A 17498-nucleotide genomic window follows, 5' to 3' on the forward strand; every position below is an offset into this window, starting at 1 on the left:
AAATAGTTGTGTTTCCACCACTTAGAACTGAAAATTGCTTACATTTTGTCATATTTACTTCTAGACAGTTACTTACATTTTCATAGTCTAGGATAGATTAAAAATAGAGGTCCACATACTTTATGTTTAAATATCTAGGACCCAAACCAAGCCAATAAACTATTAAATTATATTTTAACCTCCTACACTGATAGATGTATTTTTGTTACAAAAAAATTATAAAGCTATACTTTAAAAACTTAGTAAATAATAAAGAGATTTAATTTTATTACTGTTCCTGTGTAGGAGTTTGCTGATAAGCTTGTGATATTTAGATAATAAACTAAAATATATCTGTTCCTTCACTGCATGCTCTCTCTCTTTTTCTCTCTCAAATAAATAAATAAATCTTAAAAAAAAAAAGTAACAGTGGAGAAGCTAGGCTATAAACTAAAACATATAATTCATGAATACTTGTGTATTTTCCACCAAATTTGTTTTTCTTGCCTTCATTTCAGCAAAATCGTTAATAGTGTTGTTACAGTTAAGGGTTTCACAGCGGGGGCACCTGGGTGGCTCAGTCAGTTGAGTGACCAACCTTTGGTTTCAGCTCAGGTCAGGGTCTCAGGGTCTGTGATCCAGCCCCATGTTGGTCTCCTTGCTGGGCTCCTCACCCTCTGCCCCTCCCTGTCTACCCTTCCCCTCCCCCCACCCTGCCACTCTCTCTATCAAATAAATATACAAAATCTGTAAAAAAAAAAAAATGTGTTTCACATACTTTGTTTCTATTGATCATAAAGCCAAATGAAACTTTTCTTTGGTCTTTGGGTTCTTAGATAATTTTTTGTTAATTTCAGTTTAGGCAACTTCAGACAGTTTCAACTGGAATTATCAGTAAAATTCTTGAATTTCAGAAACAAAAAAACTCCATGAATTTTACATATGTTAACATAATAAGATTGTTATATGAAATAAACAAAATCTTTAAAAGAAGATTATTATATGAGAAATCATTAAATATATTTTAAAATGCTCATATTAATTGTCACTTATATGATGATTCTCAGTCTTATAAAATATTTTCATATAGTAAAGAAGTGATGCCATTCTTTATGCATGTTGCATCTTATAGCACTGAGCCCAAATCCCTGTGAAAGACTTATGTGCATGTTTTAAAAATATGTTGCTATTTTTGTGAGTTTGTGATTACATGAGAAAGTTTAAAGTGCCAGGCCAAGTCCTAGGTGTGAGTTTGATACTGTTTGTTCTGTTTTCTAAATGGGGGGGGGGGATTACTGACCAATTCCAAACTTTTTAAATCTCTTCCAATTTCCTTCTCCCTCAGAAGCCACCACTATCATATAATTGCTGTGTATAGTGCCAGGTATTGTTCATATATCGAGTCATGAATTATATTTGTATTGTCTTCAGAGTATGTGTTTAAATTCCTAAATATGACATTATACTAGGCATCATATTCTGTGACTTGCATTTTTGAAATTTTCTGAGATCTAGCCATGTTGGAGTCTACTTAATTTCTTTTCAATGTGGATTATATCATTTTCATATCTATCCAGTTTTGGGTTTTTTTTCTTATAAATATTTTATTTGAATAAAACCATTTAATGGGCATTAAAATGATCTGAAATAAAATGGTCATTCTAAAAGGAAGTTTATAGCATCGTAGTATTTACAGAAGAAGAAGCTGCAAAAGGGAAACATTTACAGAGATAAGCTTTTGTATAACATGTGAATTTTGACCTGCTATGAAAGTTTAAATTAGCAAAAAGCCTTACAGTTTGCATAAAATGATTGTGTGCCCTAATTTCACCCATTGCTAGATCAAGACACGGAAACCGAGGATTCCTTCTTTATGCTACAGCTTTATTCTTGATAACTCTCTAAAAGGAGACTTAAATGATTGTGGAGCTAACACCCGGAGTAAGTAATTACACAATACCACGATCACTAACAACAAAAGCCAAAAGAAATATCCTACAGTTGCTGAACTTTCAGCTTTCAACTGCTGATGTTATGTACAAAATGTCACAAATAAGCATAGTTGTACATTCATGAGTTGTACTTTCATGAGTTGATGATTCCTATACAAATATAGGAATGAGCACATCTGAGTATTTGGATCCTTATCTTACAAAGGAAAAGCACGCGTTTTCTACTTTAAATTTTTTTATTTCTGTGTCAAACAAAGACTAGACTCCTGGGGATCAAACAAGGAAAAGATACACCACCTTCAAAGCACAATTAAGTCATGGAAACAAGAAAGAATCTGAGGTAGAAGTCAAGCAATATAATCCACACCCTTTTTAGGGGAATATTCATTCCTAGCAACCATCACATCTCTAATGAGATCTTTTTTTTTTTTTTAAGTCACAAGTTCCAAAAAGTTAATAATCTACTCTCTGAAATCAGATGTGAAACTATGACCAACAGAAAATACAATCTTTTGTCATGTTAACAGAAAAAATAACTTTAGTAAAGGCTGTTGACATTTCTAACAGTACTAACTGTTAGACCAGTTATTACCAGACTCAACTAGCATAGTCGTCACTGTTAGACCTTCCTGTTGGGGTGCCCTTGGCTGTCACCACAGTGTCTGTATTGGTGGGGGGTAATAAGGTTCTTGTCTGTGCTGTGGGCAATTGTTACCCCATGCCACTGATTGGATTGATTGTCATTTGAGCCCCTGTCTACTACCCTACCTCTAAACTGTCTATGGTCTTGCAGCTGATTGCCTTGTTCATCCAATTTTGTATTGATGAATTTTCTACAACTTAGTTTTTTAAAAATATGACTATGTACCTTGAAGAATGTTTCACACCAATATAGAAAACTCTTCATTCTCTGTTTTATATGATGCATATTTCTTTGCGTGGAGGTAGCTTATTTAGTGGCCGTTTACATTCTCTCCAGTCTTTTGGATTTCGAATAATACTGCAATAAATGCCCTTGAACATTATTTGATACAGTGTGTGGATATGTATAAGATGTATTATCAAAAGTGGGGTTACTGGACCAGAAGATATGTAAATTTTTAGTTTCGAGATATATTGTCAGATCCCTTTTCACAGAAGTTGCAGCTATTTATATGCCTATAAACAGTATGAAAATTTCTGTTTCTCCTATTCTTTTTTTTTAAAGATTTTATTTATTTATTCATGAGAGACACAGAGAGAGAAGCAGAGACAGGCATAGGGAGAAGAAGGAGGCTCCTCGCTTGGAGTCTCGCTTGGGAGCCCAAAGGGGATCACGCCCTCAGAAGAAGGCAGATGCTCAACCACTGAGCCAGCCAGGTGTCTCCTGTTTATTCTACCCTTAAAAATTAAACTTTTTATCTTAGCTAATACAGTGGATTAAAAAATGCTATCTCCTTGAATCTTTGTTATTATAAGTTTAAATAATATGTCCCTATGTTTTATAGCTAACTGCATTCCTTCTTTTTGACTATATTTCTTCTTATGAAAATTGTTCATATCCCTTTACCCATGGTTCTCTGGGGTTGTTGGATTTGTATTCTAGCTAATTTGCAGGAGCTTATTATATATTGGAGGAATGAACCCTTTGTAACAGGAGTTGCAAATATATTTTCCCCAAGTTTTTGTCTTTTGGTTTGTTCTTAAAGGTTTTGTGATGGATAATATTTTAATGAGTCAGATTTATCAATCTTTTGTGACATTTGTGTTTTATATCATATTTAGGAAGGCTTTCTCTACTATATGGTTTTAATTTCAACTGAAACACTTGATCTATCCAAAATTCATTTGGTGTGTAAAGCAAGCACTCAAGTTAATTTTTTCCCAGATGGCTACCAGTTATCTCAAAAACACATAGTTGAATAGTTCTTGTTTTGCCTACTGATATGCAAATAAATACTGCTTTATAATATGAATTCCCATATCTCTGAATCTAAATTCTTTATCATAGGACACTGATCCATTTGTGTATGTTGTTTAAATTACTACATTGTTTAAATTACATTATTTAAATTACTATAGATTCATGTGTGTGAGGGAACCTACAGATTGGTAAATCACATACCATAAAATATACAAATCTTAACTTTAAAGCTAAAATGAGGGTTTACCTGTATATAAACCTTTCTAACCACTACTTGGATTAGGATATAGAATGTCTTCAGTACTCTGGAAGAGCATCTTATGCTCCTTCCCTGTCAATACCCTCAGTATGTACTGATGTCCATCATTATTAATTATTTTTGCCTGTTCTTGAGTTTCATATGTATAGAATCATATAGGATTTCCTCTTTTGTGTTTCTGCTTTCCCAACATTATGTCTCAAAGATTTATCCATTTCATTCCATTTAGCAATTAGTACTTTTTCACTACAGTGTAGAACTCCATTGTATGATCTATTCTATGTTGATCTATTTATTGATCTGTCCTACTGTTATTTATTGATCTATTGTTGATATACATTGGCATATATTGATCTATATTGATCTGTTCTGCTGATGTACACTGGCATGCTTTCCAGTTTGGGGATATTGTGAATAATCTTGCTTTGAATATTCTTAGATGTATTTTTGATGGATATAAGCATTTATTTCTGTTGGGTATACTCAGGATTGAATTGCTATAGAGTCACAGAGTATAAATTGACTCTGAGTTAATAGATATTTCCAAATAGTTTTGCATGGTGGTTAGACAAATTTAAACGTCCTCAGTAATGTAGGAGCATTCCAGTAGCTACATGTTAGTATAAACACTTGGTATTACCTATGTTTTTGGAGGGTAGGTGTAGTAGCATCTGATTATTGTTTTAATATGCATTGTTCCAGGGATCCCTGGGTGGCGCAGCGGTTTGGCGCCTGCCTTTGGCCCAGGGCGCGATCCTGGAGACCCGGGATCGAATCCCACGTCGGGCTCCCGGTGCATGCAGCCTGCTTCTCCCTCTGCCTGTGTCTCTGCCTCTCTCTCTCTCTCTGTGACTATCATAAATAAATAAAAAATTTAAAAAAATATGCATTGTTCCAGTGATTGACAATATTGTTCACTTAACCCATCTGTTAGTGATTTGGTCATCCTCTTTTGTGATCTACTTGTTTAAATTTTAGGTCATTTTTGGGAAAGTCCCCTAACTTGTACTTAGTGATTTGCCAGAACTTATTTTATATTTGTATAGGATCCCTTTGATGGATATGTACACTGCAAACAACTATTCCTTCCAGTGGCTTACATTTTCACTCATTGATGGTGTCCTTTGATTGGAAATATTTAAGTTTAATAAGCTTCCATTTATTATATTTTCCTTTGGAGTGATTGTAATTGACATTGTATTTTTTATTTTTTCCACTTGTTCATTTCTAGAATATAGAAATAAAATAGATTTTTTTATGTTGCTCTGTATAGTGGCCTTGCTGAGCTTTATTTATTTATTTATTTATTATTTATTTATTTATTTATTTATTTATTTTGATTCCTTGGGATTTTCTTTTTTTTTTTTTTTAAGATTTTATTTATTTATTCATGAGGGACGGGGTTGGGGGGCAGGCAGAGACAAAGACAGAGGGAGAAGCAGGCTTCACACAGGGAGTCCGATGTGAGACTCAATTCTGGGACTCCAGGATCATGCCCTGGGCCTAAGGCAGGTGCTAAACCACTGAGCCACCCAGGCATCCTGATTCCTTGGGATTTTCTACATATATAATTGTATCATCTGCAAATAGGAACAGTTTTATTTTTTCCTTCCCAATTTGTATGCCTTATTCCTCTTATTGTCTTATTGTACTGGTTAGGCCTTTTAGTATTTTGTTTAACAAGAATGATAAAAGCAAAAAAAATGATAAAAGCAAGTTTTTTTTTCTTGTTTTTTAATTTAAATGGAAGACATTCAGTCTTTCACCAATAAGTATGCTATGAGCTGTTCAGTTTTTTATAGACTTTATCAAGATGAGGAAGGGCCCCTTTATTCCTAGTTTGCTCAAATGTTTCTTTTTTTTATTTTTTTATTTTTTTATGATAGGCACACAGTGAGAGAGAGAGAGGCAGAGACATAGGCAGAGGGAGAAGCAGGCTCCATGCACTGGGAGCCCAACGTGGGATTCGATCCCAGGTCTCCAGGATCGTGCCCTGGGCCAAAGGCAGGTGCCAAACCGCTGTGCCACCCAGGGATCCCCTCAAATGTTTATTTTTTAATCATAATTGGGAAATTAATTTTGTCAAATGTTTATTTTTGCATCAACTGATATGATCATGTAGTTTTCTTCTTTGGCCTGTTAATATGGTAGATTACATGGATTGAATTTTGAATATTGAAAACACCTGTATATGTTTTAAATTTCTCTCAGTAATATTTTATAATTATCAATGTAAATATCTTAAACACATTTCATTAGATTTATTCTTATATATTTGATGTCTTTGTTGTAAATGATACTACTTCCTTAATGTTTCTAAATGTTCGTTAGTGGTATGTGCAAATGAAGTCATTTTTTGTTTTTTTACATATTAACTCTGTATTCAGCTATTTGCTAATTTACTTAATAATTCTAACAGTTGGGGCACCTGGGTGGCTCAGTGATTGAGCATCTGCCTTTGGTTCAGGTGATGATCCTGGAGTCCTAGGATCAAGTATGGCATCAGGCTCCCCACAGGGAGCCTACTTCTCCCTCTGCCTAATACTTGTCTCTCTCTGTGTGTCTCTCATGAATAAATAAATTAAAATCTTAAAAAAATAATTCTAACAGTTTTCATGTAGATTTTTTATCTGTGTACTCGATCCTGTTTCTATAAATAAGGACAATTTTAATTCTTCTTTTCTACTCTTTATTTTTGCTTTTCTTGCCTTATGGCATTGGTTAGGATCTCCAGTACAAAACTAAATAAAGGTGGTGATAATGAGCACCCTTGCCTTATTTCTGAAATCAGTCTGAAAACATCCAATATTTGATCTTTAGGATTACAATTACAGATTTTTGTGTTTTTCTTCATGCATAATATTCAGAATCACTTTTTAATTATATCTTTTAGCTTCACATTAGTAAGACCTACTGTAAACTTAGAGGCTAGCTAAAAGAATATAACCAATGAAGAATAAGTAATTCACATTTGATTATGACTTAAAATGTAGTAAATGTTTTTCGTTTTTAAAGATTTTATTTATTTATATGAGAGAGAGAGAGAGAGAGATTGAAGGGGCAGAGCGAAAGGGAGAAGCAGACTTTCCACTGTGTACAGAGCCTAATGTGGGGTTTGATCACAGAAACCTGAAATCATGACCTGAGCCAAAGTTAGGTGCTTAACTGACTGAGCCACCCAGATGCCCTGAATGTAGCAAGTGTTTATAGAATTTTTAAAAGTATTTTAAATCAAAGCAAAATGTACAGCTCTTATGTATATAATTGAATAAATTTATGCTCATATTTCTGGTACCCTAATTAAGATTTAAGATACTTTTTTATGTCTCCAAAACTTTATTTCTCCTGCTTTCAATCACTACACATAGCGCATAAGTAACTATTGTTCTAATTTCTGTCATGGTTTTAGTTTTGCCTGTTCTAAAATTTCATACACATGGAATTGTAGAGCATATATTCTTTCATGTTTGGCTTATTTGCTCAGAAGAATATTTTCACTATGCCACAAATACCATAAATTTTTATTTATTCTCCTATTTGATGAACATTTAAGCTGTTTCTAGTTTGGGAGTTTTACAAATAAAGCTGCTATCAGCATTTTCATACAAGTTCTTTTGTGAAAATAATGTTTAGTTTCTGTTGTGATAATACCTAGGACGGGAACTGTTGTAAGTCTATGTTTAACTTTATAAGAAACTTCAAAACAGTTTATCATAGTGGTAGTGCTGTTTTCCATTACCACTAGCAATATATGATTTCCAAATGTTTTATATCTTCAACATTTGGTGTCAGTCTTTTTAAATTTAGCTCTTTCTTTTTTTCTTTCTTTTTCTCCTTCTCTTTCTCCCTTTTTTTCTCTCTCTTTCCTTCTTTTTCTTTCATTATTTTTTTGGTAATAATCTCTTCATCTGATTAAGGAGGTTCTCTTCTATTTCTGTGAAATTGTATCATTTATAGGTGTTGAATGTTTTAAACCACTTTTATAAAAAATGAGTTTATGTGACAACTGTTTCATTAGTTTCAGGTGTACAACATAGTGATTCAACAAGTCTCTACATTATGCTATGCTTACCAAAAGCATAGCTACCATCTGTCACCATACAGCACTATTAAAATACTATTGACTATGTTCCCTATGCTGTCATAATTATTAAATTATTTTCAAATATTGTATTCATTCATTTGAGGGGGAAGAGGAAGAGAGAGAGGGAGAGCGACAAGCAGACTGCAGAGCCCTACTCAGGCCCTATCTCATGACCTGAGATCACAACCTGAGCAAAAACCAAGAGTCTGATGCTCAATCCACTGTGCAACCACAGGTATTAAATTTTATCAAATATTTATGTTGGATCTATTGAGATACTTCTTATTTATTTTGTTAATATGGAGAATTATATTGCTTATGGGTTAACAAATTTATTGAAGCACAATTTACATACTTTAAATTCATCAATTTTTGGGGTGCCTGGGTAGCTCAGTCTGCTAAACCTCTGCCTTTGTCTCTGGTCATGATCCCAGGGTCCTGAGATTGAGCCCCCCCCCCCCCCACCAGGGCTCCCTGTTCAATGGGGATTCTGCTTCTCCTTCTCCCTCTCTCTGCCGCTCCCCCTGCTTGTGTTCTCACTCTCTCTGTCAAATAAATAAATAAAAATCTTTTTAAAAATTCACCAATTTAAAAAATAGTTTGAGCTCTAGAAAATGTACATTCTTGTGCAACAATCATCACAAACCATTACCCGGAAAGTTTCCTTGTTCCCCTTTGCAGTTCGTTCTGTTCTTATTCCAGACTCCAGGTAACCTTTGAAATGCTTTCTGTCTGTACAATTTTGTTATTTCTAGAAGTCCTATATAAATGGAATAATAAAAATATGTGGCCTTTTGTGCCCTTTCTCACAAGGCAAAGAACCGAGGCCTCCTGCCAGAGACCATGTAAATCAGTCATCTTCGAAGCAGATTATCTGGTCTCCATCAAACCTCCAGATGATTGTAGCCTCAGCTGACATCTTGACTACAACCTCAGGAGAGACTCTGAAAGCCAAATCTATCCATTTGAGCAACTCTCAAACTCCTAATCGAGAGTAACTATGAGATAATAAATATTTTTTGTTTCAACTATTAAGTATTGAGGTGCCAATACTTACTTTTTATGATACTGCCATAGATAACTAATAAAACACTTGCATTCCTGGAACAAGTTCAGTATTCTTTTTTACATATTCCTGTACTTGATTTGCTAGTATTTTATATAGAATCATTGTGTTTAGTTTCCTGCGAGATAGTGATTTATAATTTTCCTTTCATGTAATGTCCTTTTGATGTTATGTCAATTTTATGATTAATTTTATGTCAATTTTAAGATTATGCAGACTCATAAAATGAATTGGGAAGTAGACTCATGTTTTCTAGATTTCAAAGAGTGTTTTTACAAAATTGGTAATATTTATGTCTATAAAAGGATTCAAGACTAAAAACACTTAAACCTGGAGTTTTCTCTGGCGAAAGTTTTAAAACTCAAAATGGAATTTAAAAAATTTGATATGGAACAATTCAAAATTTCTATTTCTTCTCATTTCCATTTTGTTAACTTTTTTTAAAAAATATTTTATTTATTTATTTGAGATAGAGAATGGAGAAGGGTCAGAGGGAGAGGAAGAAGCAGACTTTCTGCTGAGCAGGAAGCCTGATGCAGGGCTCAATCCCAGAACCCTGGGATCATGGACCTGAGCTGATGGCAGACGCTTAATCAACTGAGGCACCCTACAACTTTGTTAACCATTATTTGTGTAAGATTATATCCATTTTATTATAATTGTCAAATTTATTACTGTAAATTCATTTCTAATATCTTCTTATCCTTGTATCATAGGATCTGAAGAATTCTTGGAATTCATAATTTGTGGTTCTTTTTCCATCAACCTTTCTGTGGATTTATTGATTTTAATAATCTTTTCAAAGAAACTTAGATCTTATTATGTTTTTCTATTATGTGCTTGCTTCCCATTTTATTGATTTCTGCTTTTATCTTTATTATTGCCTTCTTTCTACTTTATTTAGGTTGATTTCCTGTTCCTTTTCTAGCCTCAACAGTTGGAAGCTTTCATAATTTATTTTCAACCTTTCTTTCTTTTGTAATTCATACAGTTAACATTTAAAATTTCTCTCTAGGCACTGCTTTACTGTTTCCTAACAGTTCTTTTATGTAGTATTTCTTTTTTGCTATTACCCTGTTTAAAATATTTTCTTATATTCATTGTGATTTCTTTTCTGATCCATGAGCTATTCAAAAGTAAATGCTTGAAATGAAATCTCTAGGAATAGTCTAATAATCTTTTATAAAACTGACGTATAGTTTAAATTGACTGTGATCAGATTTTATGATCTATATTCTTACTATTCAAAGTGTAGTTTACGAGCCCAATAATATCAATATCATCTGAGAGCTTGTTGGAAATTCAAAATCTGTATTTTGTCAAGATCCTAACTGATTTCTGTGCTGATATCTAAAGTTTGAGAAGCATTGCTCCATATTATTTTAATTCTTTGAAATGTGTTGAGACTTGCTTTATGATTCACCATATAGTATATTTTGGTATATAGTCTACCTGTGGTTGAAAATGTACATTGTACAGTTGTTCAGCGTGGTATTCTATTCTATAAATGTCTTTTAAGTCAGGGTGCTTAATCACACATTTCAAATCTCTTATATCCTTACCAAGGTTTTTTGTCTGCTTGTTTTATCGGTTCTTAAACGAGGCTTGTTAAAATTTCCAACTGTAATTATAGATTTGTGTGGTTCTGCTTTTAGTTCTATTAACTTCTGTGTCATGTATTTTGAAACTATGCTATTAAATGCATACCTGTTTAGAGTTTTTAATCTTCCTGTTTATCTTTTTATCATATGAAATTTCCTTTTTACCTTTATTAGTATTTTTCCTTAGAGTCTTATTTTAAATATATTTAAGATATATTTATAAGATATATCTTAGCTTTTTGGGTTAGTACTTACATCTTATTCCTTTTTTTTCTCTCTCAATCTGTCTTTATATTTAAAAGTATTTTATGTGAATAGCTTATATGGTTGGTCTCTTAAAACAGTCTTTTAGTATTTATGTATATATGTATATTTTAAAGATTTTATTTATTTATTTTAGAGAGAGAGAGAGAGAGAGAGAGAGCCCAGTCCTCTGCTGGGGGAAGAGGCAGAGAGAGAGAGAGAAGCAGACTCCTCTCTGAGCAGGAAGCCTGATCTGGGACTCCATCCCAGGACTCTGGGATCATGACCCAAGACAAAGGCAGATGCTTAACCAACTGAGCCACCCAGGCACCCCAATATTTATATTTAAACTGCCTTTTTAAAAATCCACTTATAGTTAATGTATATACTTAGTAATATAATTGAGTTTAAGACTACCATCCTCCTATTTTCCATTTGTTCATTCTACTTGTTTGTTTCTTCATTACCCCTCCTTGCCCTCTTTTGGATTAACAAGATATTCTTATTTTTACTTTTCTTTCTCTATTAGCACTTGAGTCATAATTCTTTAGTTATTCATTTAGTTGTTACCAGATCAATGACAATATGTCTCCTGATTTATTAAAGTCCACCTTAATTAATACTTATACCACTTCCTGAATATGGAGCAATTTATAATAGTTTAATTCCATTTACATCCTTCTTATCTTTTATGTTGTTGTAATGTATTTTGTTATCACCTACGTTTTAATCCTCACATGACATTATTTTTCTAAGTAGTAAAATTCATTTATATTATCTACATTTTATTCTTTCCAGTGGTATTTCTTTCTTTTTTTTTTCTGTTCCATTTTTCAATCTGGGGTGATTTTAATGCAGGCTGAAGAACTCCCTTGAGTCTATCTTGTAGTACAAGTCTTCTGGTGACAAAATGTCTCAGCTTTTGTTTATTTGAAAAATATTCGTCTTAATTTTGGAGGATAAAATTCTAAGTTGGCAGATTTCTTTAAAATTTCAACATTTGAAGATACTATTCACTGTCTTCTGTCCTCCATAGTTTCTGCTGAAAAGGCAACTACATTTTAATATTTTTCTTTGTGGGTAATGTGCCTTTTTGCCCATTATTTGTTTTTATTTACTCTGCCTTTGATTTTTAGCTGTGTTTTTTATTTTAGCTTTAATGAGGTATAATTTACAAATGACAATGTAATTCAGTTTGATATATAGTTTTCTTTTTATTTGAAGTTTGGAAAACTCTTTGAATCTGTGTTTTAGTATGACACATTAGGTTGGAAATTTCAGGACTAGTGTATCTTGAAATACTGTTTCTGTTCTCTCATTTGCTTTTGGGATGCCAATTATTTGTGTATTAGATACATTGAATCCTATACTCCATTTATACTCCTTTCTATAATTTCCAGTTGTTTCCTCTCTTTCACCCTGTATATTTTCACTTCTAGTTAATCCCCCCCCCCTCTCTTTTTTTTTCTTCCTATGGTCAAATCTGCCCTTAAACTCATCTATTGAATTCTTTTTTTTTTTTTTTTTTTTTAATTTTTTTTTTTTGTTTTATTTATTTATGATAGGCACACAGTGAGAGAGAGAGAGGCAGAGACACAGGCAGAGGGAGAAGCAGGCTCCATACACCGGGAGCCTGACGTGGGATTCGATCCCGGGTCTCCAGGATCGCGTCCTGGGCCAAAGGCAGGCGCCAAACCGCTGCGCCACCCAGGGATCCCTCATCTATTGAATTCTTAATTTCAGTTACAATTTATTTTTCACTTCTAGAATTTCTACTTGGCTTTTTAAAAATAGTAGCCAGTTGTCTGTTGAGATTTCCTATTCTTTTTTACACGTTAGTCATAGTTATTCTAAAGGCTGCTTGATAACTCTGATAACTAATTCACTCTGAGTCTTTTTCTACTGTCCCCAGATAGGAGACCTCACTTTATATACCACCGACATTGCCTAATTGATATCTACATTTAAAAAGTGTTGTTTAATACAATACTAAAAGCACAGACAACAAAAGTAAAAATAGTTAAATGGACTACATCAAAACTGAAATCTTCTGGACATCAAAGGACAAATCAACAGTAAAAAAGAAACCTAATGAGAGAAGCATTTACAAATCACATATCTGATAATGGGTTAAAATCCAGAATATTTAAAGAACTCAACCACAAGAAAACGACCTGTTTGAAAGATGGACAAAGGACTAAAATAGACATTTCTCCAGAGATTTATAAATGGTATGAAAAAGTGTTCAACAGGGGCACTGGCTGGCTCAGGCTGTTAAGTGTCTGCCTTTAGCTCCGGTCATGATTTTAGGGTCCTGGGATTGACCCCTGCCTTGGGCTCCCTGCTCAGCAGGGAGCCTGCTTCTCCCTCTGCCTGTCACTTCTCCTGCTTGTGTTCTCTCGCTCTCAAATAAATAAATAAATAAATAAATAAATCTTTAAAAAAGAAAGAAAAATGCTCAACATAACTAATTATTAGAAAAATGCAATTAAAAGCCACAATGAGTTACAATCTCACACCCATTAGAGTAACTACTATTTAAAAAGCAAAAAATAACAAAGGTCAATGAGGATATAGAGAAACTGGAACCCTTGTGTATTGTTGATAGGAATGTAGAATTGTACAACCACAGAGTAAAACAGTATGGTCGTTCCTCTAGCAAACCCACCAAAGAACTGAATATATACCCCAAAGAACTAAAAGTATAGTTTCAAAGAGATAGTGGTATACGCATATTCATAGAGGCATTACTCAAAATAAACAAAAGGTGGAAGCAGCCCAAGTGTCTATTTGCAGATGAATAGGAAAACAAAATGCATCATGTGCATGTAATGGAATATTATTCAGACTTAAACCGGAAGGAGATTTTTTTTTAATAAATTAATTTTTATTGGTGTTCAATTTACCAACATACAGAATAACACCCAGTGCTCATCCCGTCAAGTGTCCCCCTCAGTGCCCGTCACCCATTCACCCCCACCCCCCACCCTCCTCCCCCTCCACCACCCCTAGTTCATTTCCCAGAGTTAGGAGTCTTTATGTTCTGTCTCCCTTTCTGATATTTCCCACACATTTCTTCTCCCTTCCCTTCTATTCCCTTTCACTATTATTCATATTCCCCAAATGAATGAGAACATACACTGTTTGTCCTTCTCCGATTGACTTACTTCACTCAGCATAATACCCTCCAGTCGGAAGGAGATTTTGACGTATGCTACCATAGATAAACCTTAAGGACGTTAGGTAAGTGGAATAAGCCAATCACAAAAAGACAGATACCACATGATTCTACTTACATGAGTAGTCAAATTCATAGAGATGGAAAGTAGAATGGTGGCTGCGAGGGGCTGGGGGAAAGGTGGAGGGGGAATGGAGTGCATCCATCGTTTAATGAGTACAAAGCTTCAGTTTTGCAAGATGAAAAGTGTTCTAGAGATTGAATGCACAACAATGTAACTGTGCTCAACACTGCTGAGCTATATGCCTAAAAATGGTTTAGAAAATAAAAGTTATGTTGAATGTATTTTACCACAATTAAAAATAATTTAAAAACTTGAAGTAGTAAAAGCAGTATTGCTTAATATTATTTGTTGCAACAAAGACGAGCTTTTAGAAGAGGCTTTTGGAACATATCAGACTGGAAGGTAATATGGTTTTTGAAAATCTATTAATGTTGTAAATTAGTTGATTGGAATTTTAATGCGAAATCATCTATGTATTCTTGGATTAACCCAAATTAAGCATGATTTTTAAATTTTTAATATCTGTATTCAATTTGCCAGTTTTTTTAGGACTTTGAGTCTGGATTTATTGGACGTGTCTATGATTTTCCTTATTTTCTCCTTGTCTAGTTTAGGTACCAATGTTTTATTAGATTCATAAAACAAATTGTGTCTTGTCTCTTTATCTTCATTTTTATTTATTTAAACATTTAAAAGAATGTATTTAATCTCTACACCCAACATGGGGCTTGAACTCAGAACCCAGAGATCAAGAGTTCCATGCCCTTCTGACTAAGCCAGCCAGTGCTCCTCTTTATCATCTTTTAAAGGAGTATATAAAAGAAGGTTATTTCTCTTTTTAACATTTTGGTAAACTTCTAACATATATTGCTTTTTGTGGGAGAGATATTTCGCTATTCAATTCCTATTGGTCTGTTGTTTTTTTCAGGTTGATCTATTGAGGTTTTCTATTTCTTTTGGAGTCAATCTGGTTATATAGATTACTATAGGTTGTTAATTTCATTTGAGTTTTATTAGCATAAAACATTTTATTAGCATATACTTGTTCACCATATTCTCCTATGATTAAAAGAAGTATCTACTAAAACAAGCACCCTTTTGGTTATTATAAGTATCCAGTCAGATTCTAGAGTTCCACAATGTTATTCAAGCAGCCCTTTTTAGTTCATATATTGCTTTGGTGAAGAGACCAACTCTTAGAACTTCCTGCTCCACCATTTGCATGTCACCCTGATCTGGGCTGGCTTCACTTTTAAGAAAAACTGAAGGGATCCCTGGGTGGCGCAGCGGTTTGGCGTCTGCCTTTGGCCCAGGGCGCGATCCTGGAGGCCCGGAATCGAGTCCCACGTCGGGCTCCCGGTGCATGGAGCCTGCTTCTCCCTCTGCCTGTGTCTCTGCCTCTCTCTCTCTCTCACTGTGTGCCTATCATAAATAAATAAAAATTAAAAAAAAACAACAACGAAATGACTTAAAAAAAAAAAAAAGAAAAACTGAAGCCAGGAACAAGCATGTTGGGCAATTTTCTTTTATTTTATTTTCTCATTAAGATTTCTTGTAAGACATATCTACTAGTGATGAATACTCTTAACTTTTGTTCATATGAGACTGTTTATCTTACTTTCATTTTCGAAAAATAGTTTTTTTGTTATACATTAACAGCGTTTTTTCCTCTAAAACATTTTTAGCACTCTGGATATGTCATTTCATTGTCCAGTGGCCTTTATTGTTTCTGATACAAAGTCAACAGTTAATCTTATTGGTTGCCTAGTACAGTTGACTCTTGAATAATGAGGGGGTTGGGTACTATCTCTCCCCCACCCCACAGTCCAGAATCCATGTATAACTTCTTTTATTAAACTATAATTGACTTACAATGCTATATTAGTTTCAGGTGTACAACATATTTGATGATTTTACACATTATTAATGCTCACTGTGGTAAGTATAATCACCACCTGTCACCATGTTATTACAGTATTATTCACTATATTCCCTCTACTGTACTTTCATCTTTGTGACTTATTTTATAACTGAGAGTTTGTGTCCCTTAATCTCCTTCTTCTGTTTTGCCTGTCTCCTCTCAACTGCCTTGCCCCTGGCAACTACCAGTTTGCTCTCTATATTTAAGAGTCTGTTTGAAAGACAGAAATGAACTTGTGAAAAATATATAAAACTGTTTTATGATGACCATAGTTAATAATATTACATATTTAAAAGTTGCTAAGAAAACAGATCTTCAAAGTTCTTATCACCAGGTAAAAAGCACACCTGTGTGGTGATGGATGATAATTTGACTTAGTATGGTGAGCATTTCACAATATGTATGTTGTACCTGAAATGAATAGTGTTATATATCAATTATATTTCAATTTTTATTTATTAAAAAGATTTTATGTTTTTATTTATTTGGGAGAGATAGAGGGAATAAGCAGTAGGAGCCAGAGAGAGAGGGAGAAGCCTGATGTGGGGCTCCTGTGGGGCTCTATGCAAAGCTTGATCCCAGGACCCCAAGATCACAGCTTGAACCAAAGGCAGGTCCTTAACCAAGTGAACCACCCAGATGCCCCATAAATCTCAATGTTTAAAAATAAATGAATAAACAGGACAAAAAGAGTCTGTTCTTTGTTATAGAGGGCATATATGTATGTTTTTGAATTAGTGGTGTTGACTTTTTTGTTAAATACCAAGCAGTAGAATTAGTGATCATATGGTATTTCCACTTTTATTTTTTGAGGAGTCTCCATACTATTTTCTATAATGGTTGCACCAATTTATATTCCTACAAATGTGCACTAGGGTTACTTTCCCTCTATACCCTCTCCAATGGTTGTTATTTCTTGTCTTTTTGATTTTAGCCATTCTGATAGGTGTGAGGTGATGTCTCATTGTGATTTTGATTTGCATTTCTCCAATGATGAGTTAGCATTTTTCATTGGATTATTCATTTTTTGATGTGGAATTGTTAGCATTTTTCCTCAGATTATTCATTTTTTGATGTTGAATTGTATAAGTTCTTCATATATTTTGGATAGTAACCCCTTTTTGGGTGTATCATTTGTAAATATCTTCTCCCATTCACTAGGTCACTTTTTTGTTTTGTTGATGATTTCCTTGCTGTACAAAAGCTTTTTATTTGATGTAGTCCTAATAGTTTTTTTTCCTTGTCTGA

This window comes from Nyctereutes procyonoides, unplaced genomic scaffold, assembly GCF_905146905.1.
Source record: "Nyctereutes procyonoides isolate TBG_1078 unplaced genomic scaffold, NYPRO_anot_genome, whole genome shotgun sequence".
Taxonomy (NCBI): Eukaryota; Metazoa; Chordata; class Mammalia; order Carnivora; family Canidae; genus Nyctereutes; species Nyctereutes procyonoides.